This window comes from Cupressus sempervirens, chromosome 2 (assembly GCF_028749045.1).
Source record: "Cupressus sempervirens isolate cs-2001-9-10 chromosome 2, ASM2874904v1, whole genome shotgun sequence".
Lineage (NCBI taxonomy): Eukaryota > Viridiplantae > Streptophyta > Pinopsida > Cupressales > Cupressaceae > Cupressus > Cupressus sempervirens.
In genome coordinates this window covers 750,598,638-750,612,513 of record NC_143119.1, presented here as the reverse complement: position 1 = coordinate 750,612,513, position 13,876 = coordinate 750,598,638, and positions in this window count along the sequence as shown.

The window sequence follows — 13,876 nt, the reverse complement described above, 5'->3', positions numbered from 1 at the left end:
TTTAGCTTTATGCATTTTGAAGTTGGCATTCACATTGCTGTGGTAAGCTTTGGGAATATGGTTAGGAGAAGCTTTGTGAGATGGAGAGGATATGAAAGAGCATGTAGGGGGATGATGATGGATGATGTGCCCTGATATGTGCCTTTGTTGATCTTGCATAGAAATGGATGGAATAGGATTTTTATGATGGCTGATAGGAGGATGGAGGATGGTAGATTTTGGGACATAGGGACCCAAAATGGATTTAGTGGATGAAGGGGGGATATGGTAGGTTGTTTTGGGTTGCAAAGATGGTGGAGGGGGGATGACATAAGATTTCTTGAAGGAGTGATGGGAGTCTGGCATGGTGGGCTTGGAGATAGGCTTGGTTTGGGGGTGTGGTGTACCAACACCTTTAGATGGTGAGCCTTTGGATACATATCCAAGACCATGAAATCCTAGATTTTTTTGTGAAATAATAGGCTCTCTGATTCCTTGCTCTTGTGGTCCTAAACCTTGACCTTGATAATGCCATCGATTGAGCATTTGAACAAGCTGAGGAAAATTTTTGCTTGCAGAAAATGGTAGAAGTGATTTATTAGGTGTATTGCAATGGGGAGATACTGTTCTTAATTCTTCTGCTGAGAGAGGGCCACCGTGGATGAATGTAAGTGAACCAAGAGGGTAGATTATAGATGGTGGAATAGCTTGGATAGGTGGTAAGATGGAAGCATGGAGCGGGGGAGATGGAAGGATAGGATCTTGATGTAGCTGGTGGGATGACAAGATATCTTGTAGTGGAGGAGATATGGCTTGAGGTTTTGGAGATGGAGGAGATGGTGATTGCACTATGGATGGAAGACATGGTACGATGATATCTTCATTTATGCTTTGGGGGATGTCAAAATGCTTTTGGGCAGGATCTTGATAGGATTGGTTTGGAGTGGATGGTGCGATAGGAGGTGAAGGGATGGATTCTTCAAAGGCAGCGGATGGATAGATGGGAGATTCAGTAGTGGAGATGGGTGAGTAGAAGATGGATGCATAAGGGTCATTATGAGAGATTTGGGAAATGCTTGGAGGCAATGTGGATAGGATTTGGAGGGATTTGACAGGTGGTGGGATTTTGATGCTTGCGGGAAGTGGAAGGATTTTAAGCAATTTGATGGATGGTATGGGGATGATAGCTATGGGAGATGGAGGTGATATTATAGATGGGGAAGCTTCATCACTGACTACTTCACATGGTTGGATTAGATGACATGGCTTATCGACTATTGGAGGCAAATTTTCTTGTATTTCCTCTAGGAGATTCCTTGGAGACTCGTGTGTCAAAGGTGGAGGTGGATTGATAGGAATAGCTAATGGGGGTGGAAGATTGGAAGATTGGTTGATGTGGTGATGGAGGGGAAGCTGGAATATTAGATGGCATGACTAGATAGTTTGGAATAACTCTTGGATTTTGGGGGATGCTTGGGAGAATGTTTCTAAGGCTTTCAATATACCCGTCATAGTCAACAAGATTTTCATCATCATTGGAATAGGAGGTGGCGGGAGCAAGGACAATGCGACCAAACACATCATGCTAGGATTGGTACTTCATGCTTTGATGGTGAGTTTGATGGGGATGGGGTCTTGTATATGGATGAACACGGAAGCTCATGGTTGGATTTGGATTAAGCACAAATTTTGGATTGGATGATGAAAGATTTTCTAGGGAGAGTCAAAGTTGCATGACAGACCTAAGGAGGATTAGCTAGAGATTTTTGGTTGTCTTGTGGGTGGAAGACTTCAAGGGCATGTTGTCAAAAAGTGAGAGTTTTACTTTCCTATGCGCTGGATTGGTGGAGATTGTGTCAACTTAAGGATAGACTAATGATCCTATGGGCATGACACGAGATTGACCACTTGTGGATCCCAACCTTTAGCTCAAGGTGATGAGGGATAACAAGTGACAAAGCTAGATTACCCTAGACAAAGCTCTATCAAAGGGATAACCTTGGTGAGGCTGGTGGATTGGTCGGATTGATTGGATAGCAAATTCTAGTTGAATGACAACAACTCTCTAAAGGCTTGGGTGTGATTTTGGATTGGGTTTCTAGCTGGCTAGGGGGGGATGATTTAGATGGACTTTGGATTTGGGATTGTTCTAAAGCAAGGAACTAGATAGATTCAGTTGCAGCGGGGGAGCTTGGATGATTTTTTGATGAGGTAGTAACTACGCTAAGTATGCCTTGGGCTGGGAGATTTCTTCTTTTTTGGGATTTTGACCAAAGTTGGCAAACATTCATTCAAAATCTATGAACAAATAAGCAGACAAAATTTTGGAGCAAGCACGTCAAACACACCAACATCCTAGGAAGCTTTCTACAAGGATGAAATTTTTTATAGCTAGGGAGTCCTCGATATACGCAAGGTATGTGAGGCCCAAATCCGTAGATGAAACCAAAAAGATGTCACACAGCCGAGAGGAGCGGTAACCCACTTCTCCTCTTTCACTTCTCAAGGGTATAAAGTTCCTTGAGGCTTAGCCCGAGTGACAAAATTTTGATCCCAAGAGAGGTGTCTTTGGATTCACCTCCCGATCTTTATACTCCGCCGGAACACTGGAGTTGAGGTCATCCCAAGGGGTGATGAAATCCCCAAGCAAGCCTCCTAAAAAGTGTAAAAAAAGACCACATACATGATCTTGGGCTTTAAAAGACACGCATTCATTCCAATTGATGATTTAAATTTTGTAAGCTATGATTGAAGACACTTGTGATTATGGCATACAATGTTCATTCCAATTTGACAGCGTCATTAGCATAATGAAAGTCGAGAGATCGTCAACATAAGAAATGCGAGCACCATTGAAAATGTGTCCAAACCATGCAATGTTCATTGATTGTTAGGCATTCAAGATTGAGTGTGAGTTTGTTTTAAGCCCAAAACAAAGGTGTGTGAGATTCAATTTCAAGAACACGCCCGGAGGCCCTCCACATCAAGATTTGTCCAATTTTTATGCCCAAATGAAGTGTGAGTGAGATTAATGTGCATTCAAAGAATTTTCTAACTTAGAAAAACCACTAAAAACCCAAGTGAGTGGAGTTTGATTTGCGTGGAGCACTTAACACCCTCTTAGGTGGACCCATCCCCATACATGGCACTGAGATTGCAACCAATAGTTAAATTGATGGGTGATTAAAGAGGGTGAGTCCAACCACAAACTTACTCAAAGTGTCTTTATTTGTTTTTATAACTTAAAAGATTACAAAAATGTAGATTCTTTTTATGCTCCAAAAGATGATTATTTGATCTATGGCATTCAAGATTGAATTTGTTGTTTTAATCATGCATCCATAAAAAAACAAACTTTGATTTTAATCCATGGCACTCAAGAGTGATTTTAGCAACATGCATTCAAAGACAAGTGATTAAACATTCAAGTTTTTTTCTTTGAACATTCAAGATTGAGATTTTGTGTGTTGTTTTAAGAATTTTGAAGTGCTTTGTTTTAACCTTAGACCATTCAAGATTGTTTTGGACTCAAAAGTGAAAATGACTCTTTGGACTTTGGTTTTCATTCAAGATTTTGTGTTCTAGTTTGTATATTTTAAGCCCCAAAAATGATATTCTTAGATTGTTTTGATGCATGAAAAACCTAAGAAACATTCAAGATTTTGCAACAAGACATTTGTTTGGAACAAATAACAAAGCTTTTTAAGACAATTTTGGCAACCATTTAGGACTCTTAGTTTTCATGAGATTTTTAAAAGAACTTTAAAATATTTGCAAATGAGGTTCATTTTATCCTTGATTGATGCTTTGAGTTTGATTTAGATTTTAGTGTGCACTTAGTGTTGATTTTGAACCTTTTGAAATGGAAACTTGAAGTTCTTTTTAAATTCTCAAAAATGAAGTGTTCCTAACTTTGCATGAATGCATCTAAAACCTTGATGTTGCAAGGATGCAAATGATTGGATTGGTTTAGTTTCATTTGTTAAAAGATTTTTTCTTTTTTGCAATTTTTTTATTTTTTAATGGATTTAAGTATGATTTGGGGGTTCATTTTAAACACTAAAAAAAAGTGTGTATGATTTTGCTTCCTTAAAAAAAATGGCCAAGATCTCCCACAAGAAGAAGAAGAAGAAGTAGATGGAATAAGAAGAATATAGACAAGAAGAGGAAGAAGAATTCCAAGTGCTTTGTCCACCTATAAGCTTGAAAAATCTGCAAACACTATGAGATTGACTATGAGTTCCTTTGTCTTCTTCATGCTCATGTGGACCTACAAAACCAATTTATACAATCTTACCAATCACAAAAACAAGCAAAATTAGCCAAAATTAGCAAATGACATACAAAACTTGACTAAAAAAGCTAATGAAGATGACCCATGCGGGGTCCCACCGGGCGTGCCAAAATGTATATGAGCAATGTTAGTATGCTAATAGAAACTAAATTTAAATAAAGCTTCTACAAACTAAACAAAATTCATAAACTTCAAGATAGACTAAGATGAACTCTTAATTGAGAATGTGAGCCATTAATGGACTCTCTCAATGAGAAGCTCTCTTGTTGAGTGGCTTTGTCTAAATAGATAGGATGTATGCTCAAGCTTATGCTTCAAAAAGGGGTTCAAATGGATTTGGAATTTAGGTGTGAGTGTATGGTTTTGATGTAAAATGGCTTCTCAAAATGGCATTATGATTTTACTTCATGGATTGTGTTATTTTGCAAAGGGGAAGGATCCAATTTATAGGCAAGAGGCTTGAGGGATTGAGGGCTAAGATGCAAGGATGGGAAAAAGCTCATGGAGGGCTCAGATTGCATGAGAAGAGAGCACATGGATTGTGCTTCCTTATAGCCAATCAAGGAGTGACACATGTCACATGGTGAGAGGATGGAGGAAAGGGGAAGGATGAGTCAACAAAGGAGGCTCAAGGGATAAAATCTTCATAAAGACCCTCATAATGACTTGTAAGAGCAATAAAAGGGCTTGTAAGAGTCATTTATGACCTAGTGGACTTCATAAAGTTTTATGGTTGAGATATTTTGAGGGTGATGAGAGCAATTTTGACTTGGACTTGATTAGGAAGGTTTTAAGCTTGTTTAGGCTTGTGCAAATGATTAGAGGATGGATTAGGATGGTTTAGGATTAGCTTAGGGATAGGCAAGTGGATGGCATTTAATGAGGGTGGGTGAAGGAGGAGATATTTGTAAACTTTGGCTTGGGTTAGTAAGTTTTAACCCATGTTTAGGGAATGTGACAAGGTTAGGAGGGGATTAGGATTAGGTTTAAAGACATCTTCTAGAAGAGTCTAGACTTTGGATGAGGATGAAGACTTTCTAGAAGAGTCTAGAACTTCATAGGATAAGATTTTATGAAATAAATAAAGTTTTATTTATTTCAAGGGTTTGGGTTGAGGAGATATTTATTAAAATATTTTTAATAAACATGAGGATTAATATTTAATCTTAATTAAATATTTTGAGTTGGGATTAGAGGTAGGAAATGATGGGATTAGCCTTTAATTAAAATTAAAGAAGGATTAGAAGATTTTGGAAGAGGTTAGTGGTCTTAAGGAAATTGGCCAAGTTTTGGGCAAAAATAAATTTTTTATTTATTTTGGGTTTTTTGGTCAATTTATTAATTAAATAATTAATAAATAAGGAAATAATGTTTAAATAAGATTTAAACATTTTTGGGAGGGATTCCTTAATTAAATATTTTTAATTAAGATAAAGGGATTTAATGGCATAAAAATTAATTAATTGATTAATTAAATAATTAATTAATAAATGATGATGTCATCAGGGATTTTTTCAAAAAATAAAAATACTTTATTTTCTAAAGGATTTTTAGGTGTCTACAGGGTCAACATTGCTACAATGCTCTGAGAACATATCCATCTTCCCATAAAGTGTCTGGACACTTTACCACCAAGTTGACCTATTATTGAAGGTTTGGGAAAAAATGGTACATATGTCTTAAATACATCTATTTAAAAGATAATGAAAATAATAAATTGAAATACTTATTCTAAATTTTAATTAAGATCCTTTTAGAAAGTTTGGTATGTTCCTAATTGAAGCATCATTGGTAATTCATTTGCTAAGTTACTTAAAAAGGGTTGAAAGTATGGACTAAACACTCCTGACACAAAATGGTAGTTAAAGAGAAGCTAAACTACAAGACAAATACTTAAAATGATAAGGAGATCATTTTCCTTGAGTCCTAGCTCCTTCGGGCTCCCTTAAGGCCTCTATCACAACCTTCTTAGGGTTCTCTTAATGAACCTACTTAAGATTAATGAACCTTAAGGCCTCTATCACAACTCTCAACTTTCCATGACCATGGACACCTTCCAGTAGGATGGATCAACTTCATAACTACACCAATCACCTAATTTTAGCACCATTTTACTCATTCCAATCTTGGTTCCCTTACCAATTTTTTGAAATCTCTTGTAATAAGGTTACTAGCCCTTTCAAGCCTAATTATGTCTCATAATGTAGTTTTTGTGAAATAACTTAAAACCTTAAAAAACAAGCCTTCACACTATTACATTTTTTGATACCCTTTTTTAGAGTACTTCAATATTTTTAGGGTTTCAAACCCTCAAGTCGTCCGTACATCCCTTTCCTATAATCATGCTTATGAACAAGGGTTTCAAGCTTTTTTAGTCTATAGTGACTTTTTTTAATATAAAAAATCTATCAATTGGACTCAACATATTGAATCCTTCACAAAACTTGTCCATTAGACTCTACTCTTCACATCCATGCCTTTGGATTTCTTTTTCCAATTCATTAAGCCCTCCATCCATTCACTGTTATTACTCTTTCTTCTAGTTGGGTATTGAGAAACTCGCTTAGGGTAAGATAATAAAACTAGAAAATATGCATATTTTGGTTTCAATTTGCATATTTACACTATGTATAGAGTAATCTACCATATGAAAAGTGGTCATGAAGGTCTCGTGATGGGATGTTATATTGGAGTCATTTTTGTTCCCCTAACTATGTATAGACTAGTGAACTAGTCACAGAGAGAAGAATTTTATTTCACTACGAAAAATAATTGAAATATGCCTACAAATGCACATAGAGTAAGAATATGAAATTACCTAAATATTCATGCCAATAAAATCCTTGAGTCAACCCATTAAGACATAGATGCTCGAGTTGCAAGCAGACTGTGACAAGAACTGCAGTAAAACTGATAGGTTTATTATACAAAATTTGTTCATATGAACTTCCAACCTTGTCTCCAAACCTTGGATGGTCTTAAATAGTTTCAATCTTCGTGTTTGAACTAACCTCCAATTTCTTCTTGATCAACTTGCACTTTTTGTCAAACGTTGCAATGACAACATTGCAAAGTTACAATGTTGTCATTAACAACTTTTTCAAGTCACGAGCCCTTCTAATGAGTGCATAATAGTTAGATAGAAAATTTTAAACCTATCTAGCTTCAGTCCAACCAAATTCACACTTTCAAGGTTAATTAGCCCATTTGACCCATTTTGCACAATAGTGCAACTTATTGTCAACCATTGATAACTTTTTACCACACTTGGCATACTTTTTCCACACACTCTATTAACCCCAAAAATCCACTTGACACACATACGAGACCTATTTGAAATCCTTATTCTTCAATGACATGGCCAGGGTAACTAACAATCCAAAATGAGTTAGGGTTTATCCCAAAACCCTAGGTGCTCCTGCACCATAGACAAAACAACACAATAAGTAGATGAACAAATGAACCATTAGCAGCCATGTCAACACTGTCATAAAAATAAAAATGACGGTGTTAGAAAATATATAAACTACCATGTGGACAAAACATAATGGTTGAAAAATAAACACATTATGGGAAAGAATCCAAGCCCATGTGGAAACATGATGAAAAAACCTATTTAAGTCTTGCAATTAAAAAAAAACTAACATTTTAATAGAGTAGTGAAGTGTTGGATCTCACTAGCTTAGATATGAAACAAGTGGATATATTTCCCCAAAATAAGAATAAGGAACTTACATCTTTTGTAACAATGACATGGTTAAAACAAGGTGTTGATTCATCATAGTGCATGACATAGAGGATATCCATTGGCATTTTGAAAATATTTTAAAGGTGGATAATTTAAACCAACTATTTTTTCCTACTGAAGAGATCCTTCAATTAATATTTACATTAATTTATATATTATTCACAAAAAAGAAAGGAGGATATGAAATCACTCCATGAATGCCATGTTAGATAGTGGCAAGGAAGCCAACTAAAATAGAAACATGGGCAAATTCCAATATAAAATACAAACCAACCAATCACTAAGAAGTTAAATCATTACCTAGAAGAGGTGGTAGATTTATATCATCCTTTCCCTATACATCATGAGGGTTAGTAATGGGGTTGAGAAGGGACCAACCCTCCTCTTTATTATATTCTTCTTCATTATCCTCGTGGCCACATAAATAGAAAAGGAAAGTCAAAGGATCCTCTTAGAAGAGCTAGGTAACCCAAATTTTTTGTTACAACGTAGCCAAAAATAATCACAAATAACAAAGGGATCAACACCACTATAAGGCTAAGTAGAAGTAGAGTCACCTTAGTGCGGTGAATAAGTAGCAATGTTGAAAATCTCCCCCCTACTAGATTTCTATTAAGGGGTTTGGGAAAATAATATATGAGAGTGATGGGAGAAGGAAGTCTAACTACACCATGAACCACAAGATATAGACTACTCACCAAAGGTATAAATATATGATAACTATATAAACCATCTAAAGGGCATTATCCCAATGGTGAAATAATTCAATGTAAGTGAGCTACTTCAAGGGCCACTTTGTTTTCTTGTATCAACAATAAGAGATTACTTCATATACATATTTTAACATATAAAGAATCAATAATAAAAAGAAAGTTGTGATTAAACAACACTGCATTCCTATCTTTCCATTAATAGAATAGAATTTCTATCATTAAAGAATAACATATTCGATTGAATTTGTAGGGAAATTTAGCTAAAATTCCAAAAATATCATCTACCAGAAGAAGAGTTTAGGGTAAAATGACGAAAGAAGTCATGAATCCAAACCCACAACTATTGGGTTGTCCTATAATACCAAACAAGTTGAATAAATATCTTGGGTTGTCTACAAAAAGGATAATGGGGATCTACACTCCCAAATTTCAGAGATGAGATCCCAATGACAAACCTTGGAAAATAATACACAAGGTGAAATGTGCCACTTTAGTCTCGACAATATTAGACTGAAGGGTGAAGCAGTTGTGATACCAAATGTACTAGGTCGAAAACAACTATCATTGCTAGTTTAATGTGGGAACCATAGGAAAGTGGGTAACCAACTAATGAAAGCCCATCATGGGCTTGTAGTTATACCATGTTAAATTGGACACACTCCAATTTAATGAAGGTTTAGCACCTATTTTATGTGAGATCATCAATCTCCTTGCACCTCTCCTTCTTTATTCCCTTTTTTATTGCTTCTCCTATGTGGAATTGGGGCAAAACCTAATAGATTCTCTTTAAATCTCCTATTTTCATGGTGTTAAGCTTGAGGTAGGATCTATCCTCCTAGGTCCTCCCTTCTCTTCATCTATCCACTTGCAATCTACACTTTGTATTGTAACATCTATATCTTAGATTATGTACCTAATTTTGGAGATTTGGGACCTATTTTGATATCCTGAAGGGACCCTGGGTGTTCTAGAATATGGTTGTTATGAATATAGTGTGCCCCTAATTGGGACCTATGTTGGGTCTCCTCTTCGGGTCCCATGTCCAAGTACCTTCAAGGTGTTAATTACTAGGCAAATTGGCTTGCAGGAGTTAGTCAATTCCAAGCTCTATATATACCCTTACATTTTCTCCATTTCTCATCTATCTCATATCATCCACAAATTTTATGATCAAGAATCTACAAGTTCAAGTGCTCTGGCATTGAAGCCTTCAAGTCTTCAAGCATATATTCAAGCATTCCTCCACTAATGATCAAGGATTCAAGCATATAAGAAATTGAAGGAGCTTATCTTCAAGATCTTCTTCAATCCATTCAAGATCCTTTGTTGCATCTTCTAAATCTATTCATCTTTGTCTTCTTGATTCAAATCAATTGGTAAAATAGGTACATTGTATTCAATTTGAGAGATCCAACTATTTTTAGGTGAATTCTTATATTTACTTTACATTGATGATATTTTGATTATTTCAATTCAAGGTTAATTCCTAAACTGGGGTTTGATCAGGACAAACCCCCCATTAAAAACAAAAGTCCTTTCTTATTGTAGGATGCAAATATCAAATCTTCGAACAAGTTATGATTTGAGTACCCTTTATAGCTTTCCTTGCAACTCCAAAATTAAAATTAGCATCACACACAATCAATTAGGCCTACAATTCACACCTTATCATCGATTTTTCCCTTGATCATCCAATTTACCCCTGACATATCATTGAGTGATTTCTAGGTTTTATTTGTTGCATAGTTTATAGCCTAGATACGATGATTTCCATCCATTCTGATTAGTACAACAAGCTTAAAAACTAATTCTAATGGTGTGTTCTCTACCTTCTTTGTCCTTTCAACACATTTACTCATATTGCTCTAGTTTCTTACATTGTCTAGGGTTTTCAAGGACTCAATTATCTTTTTCCTATTCTTCCTAAACCTAGTTTACATTAGTGCTCCTTACTTATTTGTGTTAGCACTAATCTCTCTAGATCTAGTTCTTTAGAATTGGGACTAAAAGGTTTCATCTTCTTGATTTCCCTCCTTCTATTATGCATGTGTCTGTGGTTATGTGATGAACTTACGTTCTATATCCTTGATTTACATTTCCACCACTATAGTAGTTACAAAAGATAATGCACAAAAATGAGCACCAATCTTTCCACCATGATACGATAGAATGAAGGCCAAGTTTAATGAGCATATTTAGAGATTATATTAAGAGCACCAGATTGAGTGTATATCAATCTAGGTGAGTTGGGAAAAACCAAACTTATAAATCTTCCCAAATGTGAAGTTTCATGGTACCATGAGAAAAAGCTCATGGGCAGTATACACACATTACTTTTGGAAACACGAAGCATGAATTTCAAGAACCTGAGCTAAAGGAAATCCTTGGACTTGAATAAGCAGGAGAAACTAAATATTGTGTTAGTTGAATAAATACCATAATGAAAACCAGCCCCATCCTAATAGAGCCATAACTTAATAAATTACCAGGCCTACCAAATACTTATAGCAACAAAAGTGTCTTGAATTTTGATTGCATCTTTCATGATAAAAAAATATCTAAAATGTAACCCCCTTCTAGGTAAGTTTGTGAACTGGGTAGCTTGAAGAAATATAATGCTTACGAATAATTTTATAGGCCTTATTATTGGGAATAACCTAATAACCCAATCACCACACAAGGCAAGGTCTTATTTTAGGGTTAACAAAAGGCCAAGACCTCCACATTTCCTAGGGAGACAATAATACTCCCAGACAACTTTGTAGAAATTGCAATGTTATCCTCTAGGAGCCCAAAAGAATTCTCCCAATAGATTTTCTTACTTATAGTCAGAAAATATAGATAGACACAAACATGAAGGATAATAAAAACAATACAAATATGTAACAACCAAAACTTTTGAAAAAATGTAGAATTACCAGTCAAATAGAGGGGCTTGGCAATCTAGTAGGCAATCTTTTTCTCGAACTAGTCTAAAACTAAATTCTGGAGTTTGACAATGAAACTTTTAAGACAAAGGGATAACCCAAGAATTATTATTTTTATCCATGTTTCAAATCCATTTTTTCACATACTAGAGAACCAAAGAGGGGTAGGAGGGAATGATTGTCTATAACACTAGTTTTTGTGCCACTGAATCACTGACCTAAAATCCTAGCACAAAGTATTGAGGCATTAAAGTGATGCTTGAATATTGTCTTCTTCCTCAATTAGAGTGAGTAATAAGCCATTATATGGATGACCCTTGAAAAATTGAGAAAGTGACTCAATAAAACACAATTCCCTTAACACATCACTAGAAAAGGCAAAGGCTAAAAGATAGGTGAAATCTTCAACAACGCGAACATAAAGAGAAGGGGCTAAGGAGCAACCTTGATGAATGGAAAATTATTTTTGATAAAAAATGTTTTTTGATTAGAGCAATGAGTCCAATCTATACTTTCATATACAAAAATAATATTGTCCGTGATGAACCTAAACTTGATAAAGCAAATATGCTCTGGAAGCACAATTTGTGGGAGAAGAAGGTGAACTTCATGTGTAATGGATTTGACAATAATCTCATAGGAGACATTGATTTGCTAATTGAAAATGTTCCCAGAATCTCTAGCCTTAGGTATGAATCTAGTGTTGTCATTATTTATGAACTTGTCTAAATGTTGAGAATGCAAGGCTTTGAAGTAGACATTATTCAAGACATAACTAACAAAAAGTCATAGGGATTTATAAAATTCATAAGGAAAACCATCATAACCAAGAAATTTGTTATCTACCATGGACAAAATGACTTCTTTGATGTCCTCAATGGTTAAAATTTGGTCACAAAATACATTCTAAGATTCTAAAAGTCGATAAGGGATAATTGCAAGGCAATCCTCAATGGTGTGTTTTTAGTGGAGGAATTTCCCTATATAATGAAAACCTTCTCATAATGTTTAATACAATATTGAAGAATATTCAACACCTCAAAGAGAAACAAAATTCCTTCAATGACTATATTAATGTAAGGAAAGAATGACAAGCTATAAGAGCCAAGAGAATATCTTTAGTAACATGATCTCTCATCTCGATCTAATGAAGTCCAACCTTAATTTGAGTTCCTCCAACATATGATAGTTAGTTATCCATCTTTGATGATGAAGTTAAATAATTCAGATTAGCAAGTCAAGAAAAAAGTGTTCACAGACAAGGTTTGAGTGGCAGTACACATATCTTTGATGTTTGCATCATACGATCATTGATGGTACATGATTAGTTGCTTGCTATAAATGCAAATAAATCATACTATACAAAGAATGGCACCATTCTACCACTTAGTATAGCTAGTTGGTTAAGTGAAATGGGGCTCAAGACTCCAAAGCCATTAAATGTGGCCCATTATGGGCTAATAACAAAATAAGGGTGTATTCAAAACAAAATACATTTGGGAAGATGTATATGAGTTTTCTGCTATTGAATGCAAAACTTGATGGGATAGTCATTCAAAAAAGGTGACCTTAAAAAGATGTAAAATTAGCAGGTCTTGATTTGCCTCAAAGGAGAAGAAAGATTGAGTCAAGATCATGGAACAATCAAGCCTCTTAAAAGTTCTTCCAGAACCAACTGTAAAATTACACCAAGTGTGCCAAACATTGAGGACAATGACAATTAACATTAGGGTCACAAGGGCCTAACATTTTGTGCATGTAAAACCTGACCTTTCTTTCTCCAACTATTCATTGGAAGGTGAAAATTCCTTCCTTATCAAATGCCACCTCAATCATATTACAGTTTCCACACATAAACTAAGTAGTAGGTGGTAATGAGCCAATTATCCATTGACACAAATGAGATCTTTCAACAACATCGTTGAGAGCACATACATTATAGATCCCAAAGAATGCTTGTTAATTACCACAAGTAACTGGACTAATATCTACATGGGATTCTGACCCATGGATAACAATAAAGGAATGTTAATATGGTGAGATGATGGTAACAAAACTTTAACCAACTTTGTGCTCAAAAGCAAAAACTATACCATACGACCAAATAACACAAGTAACTATATCAAACGCCACCTCAACCATATTACAGTTTCCATGCATAAACTAAGTAGTAGGTGGTAATGAGCCAATTATCCATTGACACAAATGAGATCTT